The sequence below is a fragment of the Schistocerca piceifrons genome, chromosome 8, assembly GCF_021461385.2.
Source record: "Schistocerca piceifrons isolate TAMUIC-IGC-003096 chromosome 8, iqSchPice1.1, whole genome shotgun sequence".
NCBI classification, from domain to species: domain Eukaryota; kingdom Metazoa; phylum Arthropoda; class Insecta; order Orthoptera; family Acrididae; genus Schistocerca; species Schistocerca piceifrons.
This window is the reverse complement of record NC_060145.1, coordinates 188,552,093-188,569,314: the sequence shown is the minus strand read 5'-3', so window position 1 is coordinate 188,569,314 and position 17,222 is coordinate 188,552,093. Positions and strand designations below refer to the sequence as shown.

At 43.7% G+C, this 17,222-nt stretch overlaps 1 long non-coding RNA gene across 1 annotated transcript in view; it reads left to right on the top strand.

Moving 5' to 3' along the window:
- Positions 1-15,232, top strand: part of LOC124712531 — an 84,089-nt gene extending 68,857 nt beyond the window's left edge. Inside the window, exon 3 of the long non-coding RNA XR_007005589.1 lies at positions 13,388-15,232. This is a non-coding gene — a long non-coding RNA (uncharacterized LOC124712531). The remainder of the gene's footprint in view (positions 1-13,387) is intronic.
- The last annotated feature ends 1,990 nt before the right edge of the window (positions 15,233-17,222 follow it).

The following is a 17,222-nucleotide window of genomic DNA, read 5'->3' as shown; positions in this document are numbered from 1 at the left end:
CAAGCTGTTCAATCAGGGCCAGTAGCACTACATCCATAACAACTAAACCAGATGAAACTGCACAATATTGCACATACGGAAACCAGCCCATCTTCATCACCAACTGTGTAGTAACAGGGCAATACATGAATCCAATCCAAGTACCATAAATATGGCATTATTCATAAACTTCTGAACAATAATGGAAATAACCCTCTCATGACTCCACACACAAGACAAAAGTATCATACAGAAAGTGCAACATAAGAGATATAGAGAACAACTGATGTGAGCAATAAAAACTAAAAGAATATAGTGAGGGTGAGTCAGCACTGCTCTGCATGTATATAGGCATGAGTCACTGGTAAACAGCATGTCAGAGACCACGTCAAATGTGCATGCTTCCTACAGGTGGCCTCTAGTGGCCAGCCCATGCTGTTACAGTTGGCAGTTGATTTAAATACACATGTGCAGTGACACTAAACTCAGTGCACTCACATTCACATGCACTAGTAGCAGGATACGGCAGGTACTGTCTTTTATTTATTGCCTAACAATGATTCACTGACAGTTAATAACCAAATACTGAATGAAGGCTTGGCAGACCTGGCCCTTGCTGCCAACAATGCTGCCTCTCTACTTGCTGCATGCAGAACTGTTGAAAGTTGCAGGTTATTTTAATCACACAATAATCTGTTATCTTACAGGACATATGCTGTAACTGCCAATTCTGTGTGCACTACTTCATAGTTTGCACATGAAGTTTGTGCTTGATTCGGCTACTAGAGGCCAACCCACATGCTAATACAACAGCAGTTGTGTGCACAGCCCGTCAGCTGTGCCCCCTCTTGGAAATAAGGGCTGCAGGGCCTGGAGCACAAGGCTCTGCCAGCCATTTATGAATTGCTAATCGTATTGTACATTGTCTTCCATGTGTGTGTACTGTTCAAGCAATAAATTACAACGTTCTTGGGTTAGAGGACTTTTTGGCATTGAGGATGGTATTCACCTCCATGTGTTTGACTTCAGTCATTGGTCCCTTGAGTTTAATTTCCGTGGAGGCAGTGCTTAAATCTCTTCTTGAGCAATTGCAGGCACTGACAATTGCTATTTCCAGTTTAACGACTGCATTGGATCAACTTGCGGTGCCACCATTCCCTGCAGGAGAAGACAGGGACGCTTAAAAAAAAAAACCACAACAACAACAACATGCAGCGTCGTGGATTTCGTCTTTCTTGTATCAGTTGCGTCAACCTGCCCCCGTACTAAACCCTTCAACTCCTTCTTTCAGTCAGATGTGTGAGTTACTTTCTGCCTTTCACTGCAAAAATATATAGTTGCTGCTTATGTGGAGATTTACTGCTGTCAAAAGTGCCCAAAACAGTCATACAGAACATGGACAGCAGAAATATGTTGACTTAGCCATTGTTGTAATTTCATGACAAATGTTTATAAGGACTAGGAATCCTATGTAGATCAAGTGGTTCGTGATGCAATCATACTATTTGCTCTTGGTAGGGAAGTTCAAGAGTGAGATATACAGTGTGAAAATCCTATGCTTTCAGAAGTATTGAACATAGCTCACTCAGTCAATTGAAGTTTTATGGGCTGCATGTAGTTAGATAGAAGCCTGGTCTGCAGTTTCAGAAATCAGTTTCTCTCATCCCTTCCAGCCTTCAGTCAGTTTTCAATGGAATGTAGATGCTATTGCAGCAGTCCAGCAGATGTCTCAGAATCGTATAGGTAATCTTCATTTGTGACAACAACAGTCCACATCACAACAGTGACAACCTCCTGTTCCACTACCTTAATGGCCATACTGGTTCACTCAACACAAATGGACTGTTTTTCCCAAATGCTGGGCAACATGTAATAGGTGCCATAACATAGGACACATTGCTTCTGTATGTAACTCCTTCCCAAACCTGAGTGAGCGTGAAACGAACATGGATATGAACCATGTGTCACTGATGATAGTGTCTCAAAGTAAGTTATATACTGAAGTGTGTTTGTTTAGCAAAGCATTGAAAATGCAGATGGATGCAGGAGCAGCAGTGACATCGGTGAATTCAGAGACTTATATGGGTTTGGGTTCTACCCCTCTGACTCCAGTGTCACAGAGGCTGGTGAGTTATAACAAGTAACAGATTCTCATTCTTGGACAGTTCCTGCACCTATGACTTATTTTCAATGCTATGGTTTGTTCATTAACATCCCTAGTTGTGAAAAACGCTTACACTGAAAATCTGTTGGTTTTAGACACTTTTAAACAGTATGGAATTTCCATCAATTATGAAGTGCATTTGTTTCCTGATTGAATTCCATTTCAACAGTTAGATGCAATTTGTGCCAAATTTTCCTCTATTACCAAGAAACATTTGGCCTGCCCCGTCTTTTCCACACCCACCTGGTACTGGTAACTTTACAAGGAAAAGGAGAGCAACTTATTGCATTCATTCCAGGCTGCATCTACTATTTAGATGACTTAGTAGTGTCTGGTGTCTCTCCAAAGGAACTTTTGCAGAACATTTGTGCTCTATTTTTTGTTTTACTGTCTGCAGTGTTGAAGTGCAGTTTTTTCAACCATCCAATATTTATTTAGGTTTTGAAGTGTCATATGTTGGCATAAACTATTGTGACAGCATACTGATGCTGTTGCCTCATCCCACACATCACATACATCAAGAAATTCCAGGCATTATTAGGCAAAGTTGAGTACTACCACAAATTTAAACCAGATGCTGCTACTGTGGAACAACCATTCCATGCATTATTAACCCTGCGGCAGGCGCGCTTAAGATTGTTGCGTCAGTGGGCGCGTGCGTCACTTAGTGCCGCCTACATTTAAATACATAAAAAGCAGTTTTTTTAATTTTCTGGTAGAATTAATTATTTATTGTTTATAACATCATTCTTAACAGCAACTTTCATTATGATCTGCATATCCAAGGTGCATGGGAAAATTTAAATTGTTACAGAATATCTGACATATGTTTTCAGGATATTTCATAAGCGCTACTTTAATAACAAATTCTAAATAAATTATAACCACAGATATGATTTGATTGTTTACCATTGTTAAAGCAAGTTTTACAAAAATGTGTAATATGTATAAATACTTGTAGTAACAATAAAGAATAAGGCAGTCAGTAAATACATATCAAGAATCACACACTTTCTTCCTCCGGAGAAGCTCTGCAATCATTACATGTGACAACATTGTGGCAATGTTGCTTGCAAACAAATCTTTTGCAAGTGACAGTAGTTTCTTTTTTTTTTTTACCACCGCAAAGATGGCACCCACACCTTCTTACGGTCTCATCGTGATTGGCAGGAATTGTTTGATGCGATGACAGAAATCCTTGAATATCTCGTGGTAGAGTAGAGAGCTGAGCCCTTTCTTTCAAATGGAAGTTTGAGCCAAGGCCAGGTTTGTTTGGTAGGTTCTTCTTCTGAATCTTTTCTCTGGATTGTTTGCAAAAAACAAGACCCGGGAATTTATCCCAGCAGTTTCCAGATAACGAAAAAACAATGCTAAGGGCCATCTTCTTGTGGTCCTTTGTGTAGAGTAGGATGTACACATATAATCCACAGTATCGACTCCACCTTTTGTTGCATTGTAGCCTAAATTTACAACAGACTTGCCTGTAGCGGTGTCGATTTCAGCAGTTTCATGCACTGATGACAGGAAAAGCACAGCCTTGTTCCTTTTTGTTTGGCACGAAACAAGACAGAAATTCGAAAAGACAATTTCCAATTTCTCGCGATCTGTTGGGCAAAAATTCCAGAGGAATTTCCTTCTTGTTCTTTTTCAATGTTCCAATGAACGTTAGCCCATTTTCTAAAAGATGCTGGGCTACAGGGTAACTACTGCAGTAGTTGTCCGTAGTTACATTCCTGTGAGTTCCCTTGATTGCCCCAACCAATCTCTTCACAATATCCATTGGCTGATTAGATGCAACATATTGTCCAGGATTCTGTCTGCCGCAGTATACTCAAAAATTAAAAGTATAAAATGTCTTGCTATCGCACAATGCATGCAACTTCAATCCATACTTAGCGGGCTTATTGGGCATGTACTAAACAAAACCACAACATCCGCAAAATGGGACAAGCATTTCTTCTATGGTTGTGAACTCCGCTAGACTGTAGTTATTTCTGCAATTGTTTAGAAATGCTGAGTGGAGACTGCACTTAGCAGCAAGTTTATCAGTTGCTAGTCGATCTTTTCTTGTAGAAGTATCGTCAAACCTGAGTGACTGGAGCAAGAACAGAAAGCGCTTGTAGCTAAATGCTGCCCTTAGAATAAACATTCCTGTTCCATTTGATGCCCACAGTTCTAATACATTTGTGCTGTAGTGACGTAACAAGACTGTTACGCCACACGGTAGTAGCCAAAAGAAAGGCACGCTATTTTAACGCAGACGGGCGTGAAGTCTGGAACATGAGAACTTATGAATGAATAAGAAGAAAAGTATGTAGATGCTTTTTACTTAACTTTTTAATTATCCTTGGAATACATCTCTCTTGAATACTCGTAAGCTATAGGCACTGATACAAATGGCTCCTTGCTAGTTCGTAGCCATTAACTTAGATGGCTATTCTGTCTCTCGGCTAATGAGAGAGAAAGGCTTCTTACAACTGGGCGATAGCTAGGTTCGCGTACAACTGGGCGGTAGCTTGGTTCTCGTACAACTCGGGTCGAGTCCACTCTCGTATCACGAGACCTGCCTTGGTGGTGGCGCTAGGTCTGCGATCACAGTGGCGACACGCGGGTCCGACATGTACTACATGGACCGCGGCCGATTTAAACTACCACCTAGCAAGTGTGGTGTCTGGCGGTGACACCACATTCCTCCCCCGCAAATCGGCGAACGGTCGTGTTATAAGGCTTCCGCCCGCCGTGGGGAGGACCACATGTTGACGTATGCGAGGAGGTGGGGAGCCTAACAACAGGCGAGGCTGTGCCACCCGCACCCGGCCATCCGGTCCGAGGGGAGCTAGGAAACGCCTGCAAAACTAGTCCAGGGTGCACGTCAACATGCGGTGTATGCGCCCGTAAAGAACTGGGGTCGACCTCCATTGCGTCGGGGTAGCCGACGCGCGATGACGTCATGTGGTCCGGAGCGGGCGGGAGTTCCATGGCGGAGGACAGCTGGTCACGGGAAGCGATCGGCGGCGCGTGACCCTGGGAGGCGCTTGGCGGCTGCAGCGAAGCGTCTAATGCGGTCGGCGCCGGCGGGAGAACAAGCGGCGGCGGCGGCGGCTGCTGCTGCTGCTGCGGCGGCGGCGGCGGCGCGTCGCCATCGGGCAAAATGGAAGGCATCGTCGGTAACACCTGGGGATGAGGCGAGCCAGTAGATGGGTCCCCAGGGCGCTGACCGGACGGCACCGTCGCTGAAAGCAGACGGGGAGCGGCAGAACCCGAGCGACGACAGAGGCGCAGCTGATTGAGATGCCGACGCACCTCACCAGAGGCCCCCAAAACCAAATACATCGCGCGGCCGAGGCAGCGAAGAATGCGCCCTGCGAGCCAACGCCGTGAACCTCGATAGTTGCGATAAAATACAACGTCGCCTGGAGCAAAAGCAGGAGTCTGCCGCTGCACAGGAACCTGATGCGGCGGATGCAGCAAAGACATCAAGGTGCGATGAGGACGACCGTGGAGCAACTCAGCCGGCGAGCGACCATCTCGGGGCTGAGAGCGATACGAAGACAAAAAGAGCAACAATGCGTCCTCCCGAGAATGCGACTCTTTCAATTTCAACATCTGTGACTTGAAAGTCCGGACCAAACGTTCAGCGGCACCGTTGGACTGAGGCGAAAACGGCGCGGATGTCAGATGTTGAATACCATTGGCCTGGCAGAATGACTGAAATGCTGCGGACATGAATTGTGGGCCATTGTCGGAAACAATAGTCTGCGGAAGACCTTCAATGCAAAAGATAGCAGACAACGCTTGGATGGTGGCGGAGGACGTCGTGGAAGACATCCGGACAACAAAAGGAAAATTACTGAAGGCGTCGACCAGAACCAACCATCGAGCATTCCAGAATGGACCAGCAAAATCAATGTGCAAGCGTTGCCAAGGGGAAGTGGCTTTTGGCCACGCAAAGACTTTCCGCGGCGGTGCGGACTGTTGGTCGGCACACGCCGGGCACGAAGAACACATATTCGTAATCGCAGCATCGATTCCGAACCAAGTACAGTGCTGACGAGCAAGTTGTTTCGTTCGCACTATACCCCAATGTCCTTGATGAAGAAGCCGTAAAACAGAGGACTGTAACGAACGTGGGACCACGACTCGGGACTGATCATTATCAGAACGCAACAACAAAACACCACGTCGAACAAAAAGTCTCTCCTTGTGAGCAAAAAATCGGCGAACCAACGGATCCGCGATCCGAGACTTTGACAAAGGCCATTGCGTAGCAACAAAACGTAAAACAGTAGCAAGGACAGGGTCAGCAGCTGTGGCTGTAGCGACACGACGAAAATCAATCGGAAACGATTCGACCACTTCATCGGTTTCCGAATCAATGAACATGCAAGCAAGTTCGGAAGAATCGAATGCTTTATCCTCAGCAACAGGCAAACGGGACAACGCATCGGCGTTTCCGTGCTTAGCAGTGGACCGATACAAGATATCGTAGCGGTACTGCGAGAGGAAAATAGACCAGCGAATGAATTTCTGCGCTGTACGTGGAGGTACATGCTTGTTCGGATGAAAAAGCGACGTCAAAGGTTTGTGGTCTGTGATGATGGTAAAGTGACGACCATACAAGAAATCATGGAACTTAGTAACACCAAACACGAGAGCCAAAGCTTCTTTCTCGATCTGTGAATAATTTCTTTGCGCAGACGAGAGCAATTTGGACGCAAAGGCAATAGGGCGATCATGTGAGCCAACTTTGTGCGCAAGCACAGCACCGATCCCGAAATCCGATGCATCTACCATCAACAAAAGGGGTTTCTGGGGATCGAATGGCGTAAGGCAAGTATTAGAAAGCAACGCCGATTTCAACTGGCGAAAGGCGCGTTCGCATTCCGTCGTCCAGACGAAGGGAACACCTTTACGGCGTAAGCGATGAAGCGGAGCTGAAATGGAAGAGGCATTGCGCACATATTTATGGTAATAATTAATTTTACCCAACACACTCTGTAGCTGTTTCAGATTTTTAGGGGACGGCAAGTCTTGTATGGCACGGAGGTGCTCTGGACTCGGATGTATGCCTTGGGCATTAATGACATGTCCCAGGTATGGTAAGTCACGAGCAAAAAACACACATTTGTCCTTCCTCAAGCGAAGACCATTTTGCCGCAAGACCTGAAATAATGTTCGTAAGTTCGCAAGATGATCTTCTTCTGTCTGTCCGGAGATCACTATATCGTCCAGATAGTTTGCTGCAGTAGGGACCGACGCACAAATAGGTTGTAAATATTGCTGAAACAAGGCAGGGGCGGATGCACACCCGAATGGCAGTCGTTTGAAGCGGTACAATCCAAGATGCGTGTTAACCACCAATACGCGCTGGGATTCGTCGTCCACCGGTATTTGCAAGTACGCATCGGCTAGGTCCAACTTTGAAAAATATTTTCCCGGGCACAATTTAGCAAAAAGATCTTCCGGGCGGGGCAAAGGAAAAGTAGCAGTCACTAGCTGTGGATTCACTGTGGCCTTGAAGTCCACGCAAAGTCTCAATTTTCCGGAAGGTTTTGGCAAAATTACTAAGGGTGAGGCCCAGAGAGAAGCTTGCACACGTTCAATTACACCCTGTGATTCGAGATCGTGTAACGTTCTTGCGACCTCATCACGCAATGCGTGGGGAACATTGCGCGCCCTGAAAAATTTCGGTTGCGCGTTTACCTTCAGTTCTAAATGTGCTTCATAGTTTTTAGCGCAACCTAAGCCCGGTGCAAAAATGTCTGCAAATTCGTCACACAGCCGAGAAACACTGTCTGTAGGCACAGTCTGATTCACTGATAGGACCTGATTTACAATAGACATGTTAAACAACTTAAATAAATCTAGACCAAATAAGTTCACTGCAGAAGAAGAACGAAGAACGTAAAATGACACAAGTTTTGTTTGTCCCTTGAATGTGGCAAGAAGGCTGCACTGTCCTAACACAGGAATTTTCTGTCCGGAATATGTAGTTAGCTTAACATGTGCGGCACGCAACGGAGGTGCGCCCAGTTGTTTGTATGTGTCGTGATTGAGCAATGAAACTGCAGCTCCGGTATCGAGCTGGAATGGTATCACTTTGCCTTCAAAGTCTAAGTCCACAAAAAGTTTATTGTCCTGCTGACGACAAGAGCGACTGTTTTGTGCAATTGGAACAGACACTGGTACAGAATCACTTGCTAATTGACGTGATTTCCGGCGACGTCGACGCACAGTTTTTGTGGGACGATCACTGTTACTGTTAGAGAAAGTGGCACTGGACGAAGTGGAATTAACGACATGAATGTCCATAGGCGAAGGTCCACGAGCCTGAGTGTCCTTGGTTCGATTCCGGCGCGAAGCAAAGGGCCTGGAATGATTGTGATTGTCTGATCTGAGCTTTTTCTGGCAAACACTTTGAACATGTCCTTTCTTATTGCAGAAAAAGCAAATAGCTTGGTGTGACGGGCAATGTTCACGCGAATGTCTAGTAGCACACCGCGGGCATGATTTCACTGCATTTGTGGGCTGGCGCGGCACACCTGGCTTAGCACGCGGCGGTCGCTGTGCGTCCGTGCGCGAGGCCCGGTCACCGGGCCGCGCAGGGCGTCCAGCGGGCCGGTTAATGTTACACACGGCTGGCGAAGTTTCAAAAGATTCCTGAGCACAGTCCAGTGTGTCCTGTCTATCCAATATGTCTATCACTTGTTGAAGGGAGGGATTAACTAGTTTCAAAATTTGCTCCCGTATGCGAACATCAGAAACGTTCTGTGCAATTGCATCACGCACCATTGTATCTGAATAAGAAAGACCACAGTCACATTCAAAGGCACAGTCCCTAGTAAGTCCTTGCAATGTTGCTACCCACTCCCTATTAGTTTGACCGGCCGTACGTTTTGTACGAAAAAACGTATACCGTTTTGCAACCACATTAACTGTTTCTTTGAAATAGGCATCTAATGCAGACAAAATTTCCTCGTATGACAAAGTTGCTACGTCGCGTCGGGGAAACAATTTCACTATCACACGGTATGTGGACACACCGACACAAGAAAGCAAAAACGGCTGCCGCTCATTACCTTGAATTCCGTAGGCAGCCAGGTGAAAGTCAAACTGACGAGACCACTCTTGCCAGGTCTCGTCGGCTGCCACGTATGGTCGAAAGGGAGGTGCAACAGCGTTCCGTGGCAGCGGTAGCGAAGAAGCGGCGGCGGCCGCATCGGTTTGAATGGTACGTTGACCCTGGACGAGCTGTCCAAGGGCATCCAGTAACGCCTGCGTCTGCTGAGTCTGCAAGCGATAAAATTCGGACAGTACATCTGGAGAATGTGGCGAAGCCATGACACAAATAAATGTAAGCAATCAGAAATCTTTAAAACGGCGCCAATGAAGCAAACAAACGAAGTAATACAAACTCTTTATCTCGTCGCCATATGTAGTGACGTAACAAGACTGTTACGCCACACGGTAGTAGCCAAAAGAAAGGCACGCTATTTTAACGCAGACGGGCGTGAAGTCTGGAACATGAGAACTTATGAATGAATAAGAAGAAAAGTATGTAGATGCTTTTTACTTAACTTTTTAATTATCCTTGGAATACATCTCTCTTGAATACTCGTAAGCTATAGGCACTGATACAAATGGCTCCTTGCTAGTTCGTAGCCATTAACTTAGATGGCTATTCTGTCTCTCGGCTAATGAGAGAGAAAGGCTTCTTACAACTGGGCGATAGCTAGGTTCGCGTACAACTGGGCGGTAGCTTGGTTCTCGTACAACTCGGGTCGAGTCCACTCTCGTATCACGAGACCTGCCTTGGTGGTGGCGCTAGGTCTGCGATCACAGTGGCGACACGCGGGTCCGACATGTACTACATGGACCGCGGCCGATTTAAACTACCACCTAGCAAGTGTGGTGTCTGGCGGTGACACCACATGTGCATTCTCCTTTTTGTACAGCAATGAGAAACAGTGCTCCTAAAAGAGCCGTTATTTCAGAAGCAGAAGTAGTTTTGCAATCTCTAGCCGTTGAGTAATTCACAGATGATCTCTTGTTATTTATGTACTTGTTTGTGTTTGCAACGACATAATCAATTACCTCAGGATTAAACAATTTGAGAAAACTTTCAGTTTCAGTTTTAGCTTTTCTACCATTGCGTTTCGGACCAGGTAGGACTCTGATTATATTCTTATGTTTTGGTTTCCCTGGTAGTGCTAACGGATTATTTATCCACAAAGTTTCTTGGTCCTTATCAATATAAAAATGGCAGTCATCATGTGGCATTCCTTTCACTTCATTCCCATTAACGCATGACTGCTCAGATTCACTGGAATGATCTGCAGTTTCAATTATTTCTGCTTCCTCATCGCTGTCAGAGAAATCAGCGTAATCTTCTTCGTCAGATGATTGCAGAAGAAGACGCTCAATTTCTTCTGGTGTTAGTCCTTTTCTTTGTGCGGGCCTGGGAGACAATAAAATAATTCTAATACCAAAGCAACGTTAATAACAAAATCATCATTCACCCACAGAGTTGTAAAACAAAGCTTCTAATCATCAAAACATTCGACAGTGGTCTGGCTACATGAACTTACGTTACCGGGCGTGTGCGGTACGCAGTGCCGTCTCGGTGCAGTCGTCCACTTCACAGATGAGTCACAGCTGTTATGGTGGGTATAATGATGGTGCAGTAATGCAGTTTGGCGCGTGACTAAACGATCGAAGCATATCTAGCACCACTGTTGTGTGTTCGGTGTACTGACGTAATTATTGAACGAAAACAAAATTGGCGGCACTGTATGCCACCACATGCCCACCGCAGGGTTAATCAATGATGTACATTTCCACTGGTCCCCATCTTGTGACCAGCATGCAAATTGTTGAAATCTAATCTGCAGTCGGCCCCTTGTTCGGTCATTTTTCAGCCTGCCAGCAGTTTGTGATAGCGACAAATGTGTGTGCTTGGGCTTGGCGCCAACCTTACTCATAAATATGTGGATGAACACCCTATTGCATATGCCTCTAAATTCTTAAATTCAGCATAACAATATTATTCTCAGATAAAGGAAGAGTCCTTAGTGATTGTGCATGCTCTGTAAAAATTTCATGTTTTTCTATTCGGGTCAAAGTTTCACCTGATCACAGACCTTTTTAATCCTTCAGCATTTCAGCATCCTTGCTGGATAAAGCTGCACATCACTTACAGTGGTGGACACTTTGCCTGTCATGATACAATTATGAGATACATTTTCGACTACAGTGCAACATGCAGATGCTGACGTCTTATCGCATTTGTCGACTGGTCTGGAAACAGAGTTTAATAAAGAGGAATTACTTTTTCTTTTAGGCATGGAAGCTCAAAACATTGTTGATGGTTTTTCTATTACTTTCAGCAATGAAAGCTGTTTTTGTTTTTCAAAGTAATCTCCTTGTAGATTAATGCACTTGGTCCCATGCCTTGATCCCATCTCAAAAATGAGTTTCTGCAGGCCTGCAAAATAGTTGTCAACTCTATCAATTCTTCGTTTGAAGTAAATCCTCATCCTCCGAGAAAAATTTTCAGTTTTGGGAAGAGATGGAAGTCTGACGGAGCCCTATCAGGTGAGTAAGGTGTCTGTGACCACAATTCATATCCTAGTTTGTGTAATTTTGCCATGGTGGTGGCACATGTGTACGGGCGTGCATTGTCTTGATGGAAGATGACTTTCTTCCTTCTAAACCTGGCCATTTTTTGTATATCTTTTGTTGCAATTTGTCCAGGAGGTTAGCATAGTATTCTCCAGTAATTGTTTGTCCAGTGGGGAGATAATCTATAAACAGAATCCTCTTTGTATCCCAGAACACTGATGCCATGACCTTTCCTGCTGAAGGAATTGTCTTTGCTTTCTTTGGTGGCAGAGAATCAGCATGTTTCCACTGCTTTGACTGTTGTTTTATCTGTGGGATATAGTAGTGCACCCAAGTTTCATCTGGGGGCACAAATCGGCAAAAAAAGTCTTGTTCACTTCTCCTAAAACGGGCCAAACCTTGTTCCAATATGCCCATTCTCATGCATTTTTGATCCAGCGTCAAGAGTAGTGGCACCCATCGTGCAGATGATTTTTTCATTTCTAATTGTTCAGTTAAAATGTGATATAACCTTTCAGATGACATCTGGCAAGCATGAGCAATTTCACACACTTTCAATCAGCGATCCCCCATAACCATTTTGTGCACTTTTGCAATGATTTCTGGAGTAGTGAGATATCTTGGCTGACCACTGCGCGGATCATCATCTAAGCACTCCCAACCAAATTTAAATTAATTTGTCTACCTGGCAACAGTTGAATATGAAGGAGCAGAGTCCCCCAGTGTATTCTGGAAATCAGCATGAATGAATGTCCTTTGCTTTCATCACTGCTCGAATCTCGATTTTTTCCATCTTCGTGAATCATTCCATGAGAACAACAACAGAGCCACATCACCGCCACAGCTCTCTTCCAAGAGCACTGACGTGGCATGTGTTTACAGGCAACAGTCCAGTGAATATCACGTGAACAACTTGTGCTAATGCTGACCTCTCATTGTGATTCCGAGAACTTTTCAAACCATCCTCATAACTGTTTATCTTGGTTTAAGTACAGTCGTTTCTTTTGTGCAACAAGACTGGCCAGATAAACCTCTGGGCTGTGCTTCTTATCCTTTGACAAGTTATTTTGCATTACAAAATTGTCTTTCTGTTTGGTATGGAGTGCTGCTGCTAGCTACAGAGGATGCCACTATCTGTGTTGTAGTCTCGTCATGAGATTATGCATTTATTGCATGTGGACCACTGGGGTGTGTCATGTGCAAAAGGTTTAGCATGCAGACATCTTTTTTAGCCAAGCATTGATGCGGAAATAGCATGAGTTGAAGCAGCCTGCCCACAGAGTGCTACCCACCAGAGAGCTCCATGTGCTTCTTTGTCACAGTGGCTGGATCTACAGCCACCTTGGGAACCAATTCATGTAGATTTTGCAGAAACTTTTTTGAATCTCTACTGGCTTCATGCTTATTCTATGTTCCATATTTAGTGCATTGTATGCCTATTTCTGCAGCGGCAACAACTTCAGCTTTATAAAAAAATTTTGCGGTGGGGGGGGAGGGGGTCTTCCATATATGTTAGTTACAGACAACATCCCCCAATTCACATCTCCTCCTTTTCACCCTCAATTGAATGGGGAAGCAGAAAGAGTAGTGCAAACAAGACTCAGATGAAAAAATGTGTTTCAGGTGTGTCATCAGAAGCCGCTCGTGACTGATTCCTCAGATCTTATGGGTCAGACCTGTTGGCTATAGAGTTGGTACTGAACTCTACTACACCTGCTTCGGCCAGTGCCAGGCCGTCTGCCGGTACCGGCACTGCTTTGCTTCCAGCCTCGCACAGCTGTTCAGGCTCTTGGGTTTGGCTGCTGGATGAAGTGGGTATTAGTGGTAATTGAGAGTACCCATGGCTGATGCCTCTGCATTGTTCGCATGACTGTGGCTAATGGAAGGGCATCATGACACGTCAACCACCTATGACCACATGTGCCTCTGCCACCCAACGTCATCCGTCTGCTCAGCTGTCTCCTGCATCACAGCCAGTGCCCTCGCCATCTGTGTTGCTGCTGTCAACATTTTCACAACTGTCTCCTCTGCTGTCAGGCCGTGGCAGGACCCCAGCTGCCGTGCTGTCGCACCTGATGTCTCCACCACTGCCACCTCCATCACAACTGGCGCTGTCTGTTCTGCCACCTTCTCCGCAACCTGCTTCACTGCGGCTGGACTCGCGTGTGGAAATAGAAGCTATCCCAGTGTCAGCTGTCCTATCGTAACCTCTCACAGTGGGGGCAGGTGCCACATCTGTCTGCGCCTGTGCCAGTTCTGACCGTACGTATCGGTGGCAACACGTCACATGACTCAACAGTTTACATTGACCACAGAAGAAATGGACATGAGCACAGTGATTACTCCTTCATGAAGGAAGAGGAGTGCTGTACCTACCAATTTTGTAAGTGCACCACTTCATAGTTTGCACATGAAGTTTGTGCTTGATTTGGTCACTAGAGGGCACCCGGTCTGCTAATAAGACAGCAGTTGTGAACACAGCCTGGACCTAGGCTGGAACGCAAGGCTCTGATGGCCACTTGTTTATTGCTAATTTTATTGTATGTTGTCTTCCATGTGTGTGCATTGTTCGAGCAATAAATTACAGTGTTTTTGGGTCAGAACAACAGTGTTATGAACATACAGTTTAGGAGCCCCTGGTGGAACAAATGCTTTATGACAATACGGTCAAAGAAAGACACCAGCTTCAGGCCCTCTGAAATATTTAAGCTTAGTTAAGCTTGATAATGAAAATCTGATAGCTATGTCAGATTCCTGTTGCTACTGGAACAAAAATAAAATATGTTCTCTTTCTGATGTTATCTAGTACTCATGAAGTATGTGCTTATGGAAGCCCAGCATAAGTTTCCAGTTCCTCAATGATGACAGGCTATATGGTAGCAGAGATGAAGAAAAATGTATCTTGTTTATGACACTGGGGGGGTTGTATAGAATTGTTGGAATCTCAGGACCTAATGTAAATTTTAAGACCATTTCGATGGGAAGGAAAAAAGATGTATTTTAGTGTCAGAAGCAGAACAGACACGAGTATTTCATAACACAACAATTTTTGGGTTAAGGTAGCATTCCAGAACTCTGAATAGTTCAGAATTTTGAGAGATTATCCAAAAAGTCACTTCCTACCATGTGTTCATGACCTAATGTGTGAGAAGATGTTTCTTTAAAATGCAGTGGGAATCCTCAACAGACGTACTCATATTAATGCTGTTCCTAAGTAAAGAAATACACATTTCTTCTGTTAGTCTCTGTAATATAAAGGTATTGAAGATATTCATTCCTGAGAAGCGTCAAGCTTTTTAAAATAGTTTACAAGCTACAACACCAGTGGAATCTAAGGGGTGTTAAATTAGTGAAAGCTACCTGATTCACAGTGTCTGGCATCAAGCAAAACAATAATACAGATATATAAAAGTGACTGTAGATGTGATCTTGCTCAAATCAGTTTAAAGAGTCTAAGTACGATTTATTTTCAGCTTCAGTGTGTGTATTTTCTTTTAATTTATCTTTATTTGGTAAACTGTGCTGCATAAATAAAAATATACATGCACTTATTGCCACTGTACTTTTTTGCCATAATTTTGGTGAACAAGATGACATACTTCATTATTCAATTAAACCACTAATTAGGTTGTTGGACAGTTTATCATAATGCAGAATAATTTTCAAGATGACAACAATGGTCATAAGTAGATCAATCAAAATAATTGGTGTATGAAAATATAACATAATTGGATACATAAAAAAATCTACTCACCAAGGTATATAAATTTGCAAGCTTGTGAAGACAGTGGCTCCTTCTGGTAGAATGGCTGAATGGAAAGGAAGAGAGGTGAAGGAAAAGGACTGGTGAGTTTTAGGAAGTTGGTAGAGTTCAGAAAAGTTGCCCAGAACCAAAGAAGGAGCCACTGGCTCCAAAAGCATGCAAATATAAATATCTATCAAAAAATTTATCAAAATCAAAATATACAAATATAAATATCTTTATATGTGTGCTATCCTGCCACTACTTGGTGAGTAGATTTTGAATCTGAACGATTACATTATACTCATAAGTAAGGTATTCTCAACATAAATTCATAAAATGATTCCATAAACTTTTTAAAATTCCTAATCCATAACATATTTCGTAAGACACATTACTATCTTGGCATACAATCCATTCAGAATAGAAGAATCTAACCTAGCAATTTTCCAAAACATTATGTTGTTTCCAAAAACATCAAATATCTTTACGTCAGTCTTTTAATAGTTGAATCCCACCCAAAATTCTGTCTCCTGGCAGCATTTATTTACATAACAGCATGTAACAAAATCTGCAATCAGCAGATATCCAACTAGTGCCATAAAATTTCAGATTATCAAAAAAATATCACCGGCACAAACAAGTCACTTTTCAGATTACAGATAAGTAGAATTGCTGATAAATGTTTCTTTTGTGTGTGTTTAATCAACAGTATGTTGCATCAAAATGGTTGGTCATCTTACTTTTACAGAGCCCTATTGTACTTTGGTAACCATTGCTGCCACAACTGCATCATGGCCACTGATACCAATTTCAGTGTGGATATCCTCACAGAGGTCAGGTCTATTTCTTGCCATTAGATTCAATATAATCTCGTAATGAGTGGAGTTTCTAACTATCTGTTCTAGGTAGCATTCAGAGAAGGCTTTTAGTAAAGTTTCACAGGATGTCTTACCAAGCCCACCACTAACAAAACTGTAATTTTCCCATTTAACTGTTGAATAATTAAAATGTCCACTGATGACTGCAGTATGATTGGCGAACTTACATGCATGTGAACTGAGGTTTTCTCTAAAGTTTTCAGTTACATCTGGAGACGAGTCTGGTGGATGACAGAAGGATCCAGTTATCTTTTTTTTTGCCCACCCCTGATACTGAATCTTGCCCAAACAATCTCACATGCATCTTCAGTTTCTAACTCGGTGAATTTGAGTTCTTGTCTACTGTGACAAATACCCAACCCCCATTTCCCGTTTGTCTATCCTTCAGATATACACTTAAATTTCCCCAAAACTCTCACTGATATCAATTTCAAGTTTCAACAAGCTTTCTGTACCTAGTATTACATGAGATTCACTTCATTTCAGGAGTGGTTCAAACTCTTGCATTCTGTTTTGAATGCTTTAGCAATTAACCATTAGAGTTTTAATACTCTCACCTGTGGAGCAATCAATCCAAGCCCATTTCATGCAGTACCAGATTTCTGCCAATAAAAAGCAGAGTCCAATATACATTATAAATGAAACCAGTGTGCTATTTGGTATGAACTAATCACAGTAAAACTGATTCAGACTGGCCTTTGGCCAGCTTATACACATAAGTCCTGTTTTGTCTTGTCAGAGCCCAATGCCAAGTGCTATTGGGATATTGGTGGTCAATCATAAAGTTGCACCAGCTACTCAGTTTCCATAGTGACACTGGTTGGTGCCACTGCAT